General features: G+C 37.1%; 1 long non-coding RNA gene across 1 annotated transcript; it reads right to left on the bottom strand.

Moving 5' to 3' along the window:
* Nucleotides 1-6,550: 6,550 nt before the first annotated feature.
* LOC116177017 lies at nt 6,551-7,137 on the bottom strand. The gene is made up of 2 exons (XR_004146585.1): nt 7,050-7,137; nt 6,551-6,993 (listed from the first exon to the last, which is right to left on the bottom strand). It is a non-coding gene; the product is annotated as an uncharacterized LOC116177017 (long non-coding RNA).
* Nucleotides 7,138-8,829: the final 1,692 nt, after the last annotated feature.

Here is an 8,829-nt window from a genome sequence, read left to right as displayed (position 1 = left end):
AGAACAGGAATTAACGGAAAGTGGGTAGAGATGAGAAGAGTGCAGCAAAGAGGGGGGGGGGGGCGTTACTGGAATTATCAGAAAAGAGAGAAGAATGGAAATAATTGATCACACAATAGTAAATGAACAAATTATCCAAGTCGTCATGTGAGATTGAAGGGAATTCAGCGCACTTTTGTGCGGTAGATTAGTATTTGATTAGCCAGTTTCGACTCCGCCATCAATAAGATCTTGTTGAAGGCTACCACATTCCCTTTGTCGGTACCCACTTCCAACGTTCACCCGCAATTCACATTTTGATGAATTTCGCTAAAAATGTACCACAAAATAGTACTCAATTTTTGGAGCACTTCTCATTGTCGACACGAGAAAGAGATACGTGATTCGAGCTGTACGAAAAGAAAGGGCGCCTAAAGTCGACTACCCCTCGCGTCTTGCAAAAGGTGGTTAATTTCGCCGCTAGGAAAAAAAATTCCGTCGCGCAGGAGCTGTGCGGGTTTAAAAGAACTTTCCGTCGACACCAGTTTGAAAACAATCTGTCCAAAACTATTGAAGAAGATACGAAAAAAATCAAAAAATCACCACGTGCTCGGGGATAGCGCCCAGATGTCGCAAACCCCACACATCCTGTACTCACGTCCCTGAAGTTATTAATTAAGTGGCCCTGGTAGGTACATGTACACTTCTCATCTTTCTACAAGCGTTCTCCTACAGACCCGTATTTGCTGCCAGCCAGCCAGCCGGCCGGCCAATGTGAGATTAAAAGCTAGCTAAAATGTGCTAAAAATACTGGAAGGAATAGATTAATTTAAGATAGGAACCAGGACAGAATCGGATCACCAACCTATGGAATTGAGTCTAAAAAGGGAGATAAGAAGGAAGGTACAGTTATGGAGAAAAGACACTGTGGAGTATAGAGAGAGACCAAACTGAAGAGAATACAGAGAAATGTGAAGAGTGGAAGAATACAAAGGAGATTATTCAAAAAAGTCATAACGTGAAAACAAATAACGGAAGTGAAGGATAGAAAAATAAGTAAAAAGGTTTTCGCCCTAAGGCGAGTAACTTCAGCCCATTTTCCATGAATTGATCAGCACTTCCTAAAAGGCCATAGCTATGTATGTGCGCTATCTTTTTTTTTACTAGAAGTATCTGTGGTTAAAATTTCAAGAAAATATATCAATAAATAAGAAAGTTGACATTGCGCAGCCTGAGCATGCGCAGTTTATTCATCAAGATTTTTCTTGGCTCAGGTGCCAGAGCTATACGCTACCGAATGCAAAAAGAACGAACTAAATATCTTCGTAGGAAAATGCGCTAAAAATAAGGTGGGACAAAGAGTGTACAGAAAATAGATACAGAGAAATTACGGAGACAGAAAGAAGTGGAGGGGGGAGAAAGGAGTGAGAAAACAGAAGAAAAGCACAAAAGAAAATGTAAAGAAAAAAAGATTCAGAAACAAGAGCAAATTAATCAGGGAAATAAAAACAGAAAATGATTTTCGGAAAGTGATAAACGGAGGAAAAAAAATAGAACAAGATGGGAGAGAAATACAATAATTAGACAAATGGAAACAACATTTTACCACGCTACTACCAGGAAAGCAGGAGAAAGAGGAGGCTATGGAAGAGTTAGGAAGGAGATGATATAAAAAAAGAGGGGATCGAACAGCTATTAAAAAGACCGAAGAAAGGGGAAGTGGCAGGGAGAGACGAGATAGGTAATGACCCGTGGGTGTTTTCGCCACAGATAAGCTAAAGGGGAAAGGATGAGTAATCTAGTCAACAAGGTTCGGAGAAGAGGGTGTTTATGTGAAGAGGAAGGAGTAAATGTTTCGTGCTACAAAAGAGGAAACTGTGTGAAAAAGTATAGAGGAATGACTATTACACTCTGCAATGATACGAAAGACTAGGATGTTGGGAGGAAACACAAATGGGTTTCAGAAAAGGGAGGGGAACGACCGACCCATAGATGTACTACACATATTGATGGAAAAGGAATTGAAAAAAAAGGCGGAAAGGCGTTTTTCATGGACTGAAGTAGAAAAAGTATGGAAGCTGGGAATATTGATAAGAAGTTAAAGGACATAATCAAGGAATGGAGAAACAAGGTTGAGGGTAGGAGAAGGGAATGAGTCCGAAGTGTGTTGGACACGTAAAGGATTAAGACAGGGATGCCCATGCCCACTTAGATCAACCTTATTTAACCTCTTCTTAAGAGACATGGAATAAGTATTTTAGATACGCGGCAAAAGTAGAGGGATAGTAGTGGGTACAAAAAAAGATATGGTCCCTGGAATACGCGGACGACACGGTGATCATGGCAACAGAGGTGGAACATATCAAGGAAATGATGGGAAGAATGGAAAGGGATTGGGATAAAATAAAGAAATGGAAAAGTCGAAGATGAAGCTAGAGATTCGGGAAATAAATACTCGCTGACAGCTGCAGGAAACTGCACTTTCTCTTTTAAAATACTGGACTCAATAACTCGAACTAACTTGATAAACAAGATGAAAAAGATTCTCGGCGGCTGCTCTGACGGTAGACACTTTTTAACTTTCACTGAGCAGACAACTGCTTCTTTGACTCCCACTCCTACTAAATTTTTCTGTGTACGGATAAACCGTTTAATAAAACTTTCCACAAACTTCTGCAACTTCACTGAACAATAAATTAAATATCTTATTAAGATTGCTGAAGTTCCTTTACACACTTTATTTGGAAACTGGCTAACTGCGTCTTTAACAAAATTGAAAGGGCCATACGCCCATAACTTTTCACCATCGCGAACTAACAGCAGCCCCAAGTCTCGCGTATTTAAAGGAACACCACTTTCGTCAAAGAATAATCTCCAATTAATAACGCCGGCTGCAAAGAAACCCCTCCTCACAGTACGCCTGATATAATGCGCACATCGTTGACCACCTGAATCTCTTGTGCCAGAACAAGTGCGTGAATTATCTTACGTCCGATATCAAAATCTCTTATCGCAACCTTTATTTACACGCGCGCCAGAACAAGTGCGTGAATTATCTTACGTCCGATATCAAAATCTCTTATCGCAACCTTTATTTACACGCGCAATTTCACGTTTTACACAACCGATACAATTTAAACAAAAATTATGTAATATAAACGAAACCAAAAGGAAAAATAACACTGCTTATTCGGAGTAGTTCAGTCGATATACCCTTTTTATCTGGGAAGTATTCCAAAGTTAATGAAATGTTTACAGGTTGTTTGGGGGTACACCACTACACTATTAAGATTTTGACCTCGAGTATCGTGTGCTAACTTGGAGGGGAATCAAAACCCCAACATTTTTTCAGTTGTTCTCTTATATCCTGATTAGTTCAGATATCAAAAATAGGAGAATGTTGAAGGTTTAATTGCAGTTTTGACTCATCGCCAGGCAATGCAATACAACTCTTCGGCGACAATGCAGAGAAAGGTAATTTGTAAATAATGATAGCCACATTTAAAAAAGTAATTGCTGAGTTGGTTCGAATAAAATGCAGAAAAATGTATAAAAACTATTTTTTTTCTCAAGTAGTGTCGTGGAAAAAAAACTGAAAATTTTACTGAAAACGTTAAACACAATGCCAAAACGTAAAAGAAATTTATACATATGCAAGTATCCAAAATTACTTCCTGTCCTAAAAGGAAAAAGTGACGAAATCGAAAATTTTGACCATAGAACGATGAATGTTTAAGCAAGGCATCTGATTCTTATAAGTTATGGTAGGATATCACCACTGAATAATACGCCTGCCTCGACGCCTGCTGTAAAAAATATATTGGGTTGGTATTCTTCAAGTATAACTCAACCCCAAGGGGTGGGAAACGTTGAGTACTGTATTATGGCGAACTTAACACGCAAGTTTGGGAACGTCCTGAACTATTATTATACGAATGAGTGGATGACATTACACACAACGTATTGCCATAAAGATACCTATGTAACTACATGGAGAAACATAGGTACAAGTAGGTATTTAAATAATAATAAATATACAGAAGATTTTTTGACATTAGAAAGGGTGCTTAAGGTCGGCTTTTCATTGCAAATATTTACATACTTATAAGTCACACCATCACTTTTTAACCTAGTACTACTACCATAATAACTACAACTGCTATCACTACAAAATGATGCAAAACAGCAAATCCGCTAAAATTTTGCCACTAACTGCCACCTACCAAACGATTCTTGAACTCGTTCTTGTCTCTTCTTGAACCTCAAAAGCTTCAGTATAAGCTTTCGAAGCATGGGAAATGCAAAAGTGAGCGAATCAAAGAAGAGTGCGTGCACCAATTTGAACTAAATACTAAACGCAATATTCGCCAGGAAATTGCGAGTTATAGCTGTATGCAATTATCGTTTGCATGCTTTTAAATATCGCAGTTGTAGAAAGATGTGATTGAATTTAATAACATACAGAGAAATTGTACGTTTCAACTTCGAGCAACAAATTCAGATGGTTTAACGTAAATAAAAATATCAAGAACATGATCTCGAGAACAGGCAGCTACGGTGGCCATGTCATTTATAAAAGCGCAGGACTTGCAGGATGTCATCTACATTATGAGAAGTTACTATACCGGTTATCCTAGCGCTAGCATACAAAAGGACGATCGCTAACGATACTTTTAACACCGAAACTATGAGCTTAAAGTAATGGAGGATGTAGTGTGTTATATTATGTCAGAAAAATGGTATGGAGTGCAACATGTGCCGTCATCGCGGGATATAGAAAACGTGACCAACGCACGTAGTAGAGGTCTGCTCAGAATACAATGGCTGTTCATGACCTCCCAGATGTGTCCGATATTGTGATTTGTAGGTCTGGATGAGATCGAATCTTGCAATTAAATGTCATGTTGTACAAGCCGTGTTTTACAACTGTGTATTAAGCCTATTTGTACTTCGTCGAATTTATTTTTAAATACCTCTATTTTAAACTTATAACTTTATTTTTAACTTTTACAACACCTGTTATTGCTTCCACACGCACCTGTTCGTTAATTACTTAAAGCGCGAAAGAAAAAAATAGAATATTTGTATGAGCCTTTCTACGGATCGAAACGACAAATTACAGTTTACTTTATGTATTTTCCAAACGAACGTCAGTTAGCTGAAATAACATTAAAATTGATTAGTTTGGAAAAAGTAACGCCGCGTTTGAATAGGCGGCGAAAGAGGGAGAGGGTTAGAACGTCTAATCCATAGTAGCGTTAAAAAAACCATTAACTTTTGTAACAGTGTTACATTGTCATTTTTATCGCAACTTTAAATCTAAACGAGGATAAAAGAGACGGGATTTTTATCCTTTGTAATAAAGGTTTAATTTGACCAAAAATAAAATAATAAAACCCTTCCCGCACAAATTGTTAGAAAGCGGATACGAATTACATTTTTTATTAAATTTGATAAGTTGATGAACTCGTAGCGCTTGAACTAATGCAGAATCAAGTATTGCATAATTAATACCCCCCCCCCCCAACAGTAGATTAATGCCGTAGCAGTGAAAAAACTAACAACGATTACAGTAATTGAAATTTTGTTTGCTCACTTTGAAATTGGGGGTATGTACCAGTTTTTGATCGGCATTCATTACCTACCACCAAATCACAACCTGCACATATTCGCAGGATATCACACGAAGAATATATCGAAGAGAACTCAGCCTCCTGACGGAGTCCAGTTACGCAGTCTTTTTAAAACTCATGAACACATTTGAAACAATCTTAGAAATCGTTTCGGAAACGTTGTCGGAAATTTGTAGAAAAATCTTCTTCAAAACGTTTTCAGAAAATTCTAGGCGTCACAGAAATCTTTTTTAAATCCTACCTATAACGGTTTCATTTGGGCGCAAAAAGAAATGCCGGTATTGCTCCGGTCTAGCTCTGATGCAGGAGCGAGGCGGTTCAGATTTCAGGGATATATTCGCGTGGTTCTGATTGACTAGGGTAGCGCCACTACGTTTGAAAATGCAAGAAGATACCTACAGGAAACGCAGAACCTGAAAGATAAAAGGACACACAACAACACATACCTGTAAATTCAAAAAAAAAAAAGAACTATTGGGGGTGAACTGGTCGTTTATTAAATTAGTTGTTGATATGCATAGAATTTAAAGATCTGTATATCTATAATATCAAGGGATCGCTGTATCTTGAACGGTTAATAAAAATTTTAGATTAAAGTTCCAAACGTACAAATAATGAAAATAAAATAAACTCTTGCAGTAGCAAGTGCCGCTAGATCCTCACGCTTGGGGTCTAGAGCGTTTAAAATGAAAATCAAAAATAATTAGTGCGGGGGTAAAACAAAGGCCTTTCTTTCACGGGCTACTAAAAACGTACCTCACCTCGGGCATTCTACCTTTTTAAGAACCAAAAAAAAACAACAGGCTATCTTGATAACTGCCTAACAATCATAAACGTACAAAAATAATAATTCGGTGCAGTAGGCACAACCAAAAAAAGTAGTTCTAATCGTCCGACCAACCAGAAGGGTTGTCGGTTTTAAAGTAATACATAACCAATAACAGCACAACGATGTTTTTATTTTACTTATCGTTTTTTTTTCTTTACGTGACCAGTGTTCAGTGATAAGTTGTTGAAATTAAAACACGAATTACAACAAAACAAAGGAACTGAAAGGAAGTAAGGAGAGGAAGGGAACAAATTTGCAAGGGTGTCTCTACGTGGATGCAGGATTCGATGGTTCGTTGCAAAGTAGTCGGGAAGGTTCAAGTAATAAACAGCTGACCTTTCGTTGTAGAATACCGTTCCACAATTGGGGTTGGTGACGCCACGCAGAGAACGACAGGGACGCACTTGTAGGGGATGATCGGTGATGGCTCTGCGATGAATGGGGCGCAGGGCTCCTTCTTATACGGGTTGATATCGATGGTAAAGCTATGCGTTTCCCTCACAATGATGGACGAGACGAAAAACGTACAAATTGGTAGGTAGTAAAAATCGGCTAAAAATAATAGTTTACCAATAAGGGCTGGGAATAACAAAACAAGATGTACAAACCTCTAAAGATCGTAAACGAGCCAAAGTATCAAGCCGATGACCAATGTGCTTCCAAAATCCGCTTGGCGAAACTCCAAAAATATTACCATGAGAACCAAAAACGTCTCCAAAATTGGGTAACAATTAGAAAATATTTACTTCAATGTGTGAAGATCCTTATAATTAATTAAGATGAAATTTTTACACAAATGAAGATTGGCACGCTGGACATACGACCATGCCAGAATCAAAAAGTGACCGGAAAAGAAGATAAAAGGTAAAGGAATTTTATCACAAGGACAAGGACAATACTGGTTTTTAAAATTTAAATACTGAATCTGTACTCTATTCTAACAGGCAACCAACCATACATACGGAAGAAACATAGGGAACGAAACAAACTGTTATATACCTAATCGAGAGGGTAATCTTATATAATCATACTAGAGTAATAGATTTCGATCTCCTGGTTTTTGTGTTTATAAACTCACGTTTTCGACCACCTCATCTGCACCAATATAAATGAACTCCTACTAATTAAATAGGAAAGTCTCATTAAATGAAAACTAATAGCATAATTCGTCAAAATAAGAAATGCGGATACCCTTATACAGGATGAGTTGTATTACAAGGCGATATTTCGAAAACGGTTTTAAATATTTTTATGAAATTTTGGCGAATTTTCTCTATTTTGACAATTTCTAGAAGTGGAGGTCACTTTGACATTTTAAATTTTATTTTTAAAATTTGAATATACATACAAAACTACGTATGTAGAAATACTTTTTTGTTCAATTATTTCCAGGGTTACGGAGCTATGGTTATTTTACATATTACAATTTAAAAAAACCTACAACTTAATTACACATTTTTCAACGTCTGTTATGCTTAGGAAAAGGTTCGAAAGCTCTTCCTTGAACTTTCAAACCCTTTGGCACTCTACGTCTAATTGAATTTCGTACCCGTTATAACATTTCAGTTGTCACTAAGCAGGAAAAACGTTTTCGGTTTTCATATGAGGTTTTCCTTCCATAACTGAAGCTTTTGACATCCCTATATCAGCACTAGTCACTAGTTCTTCCCCTACAATGTTTTATTGAGGGGTCATCTACTGGCTACAACTGCCAAGTACTGCAGAATGTATCTTGTAAAATTTAACAACTTCCGCTTTTTCTAATAAATCTGCCAGTACATATTATTTTATTAGAAAATTTTTGTATTTCATTTATGGTTTATTATTAATTTTACTGATTGATACCCCTTGTAAGCTAGTAATTTTATCAAGTTATTTCTGGAACGTCTTGTCGATCTAAAAAGAATGGTTGGAAAATAAATTGAAGAAAATGACGAAACTAAAAACAGGTAAGAAAGCTTTGGCGCCATTTAAGATGAGTAAGCGCATTTTCCATGCATCAGTTCTTCCCAAAACGCTACGGCTATATTTTTCTTTGCATCTATGGTTAAAATTTCAAAAATATATCTCGATAGTTAAGACAGTTGATGTTGCGCATCCTGCGTTTTTGCCTAGAAAACTTTGTCTTGGGGTAGTGTTCTCTATCAAATGACACAAAAAGTAAAAAATGACTCCCATTAGAACAAACAAAGTTGACCATGGTCATTTATTTTGAAATATTTTTTTAAATAACTTCAGTAAAAAATAAAAAAGATTTTGCAATCTCTGAAAGTAGTCGGAATTTTTTCTGTTTCAAAACTGCATTTTGTTAAGCGCAACTTTGCCCAATTTAAATTAGCTACCTATCTCTTACAGTTCCCGAGATCCCCATGGTGGCCCTCGATTTTG

This window comes from Photinus pyralis, unplaced genomic scaffold (genome assembly GCF_008802855.1).
Source record: "Photinus pyralis isolate 1611_PpyrPB1 unplaced genomic scaffold, Ppyr1.3 Ppyr1.4_LG7, whole genome shotgun sequence".
Taxonomy (NCBI): Eukaryota; Metazoa; Arthropoda; class Insecta; order Coleoptera; family Lampyridae; genus Photinus; species Photinus pyralis.
Note: the sequence above shows the minus strand (reverse complement) of the source record. Positions and strands in the feature narration are given on the sequence as shown.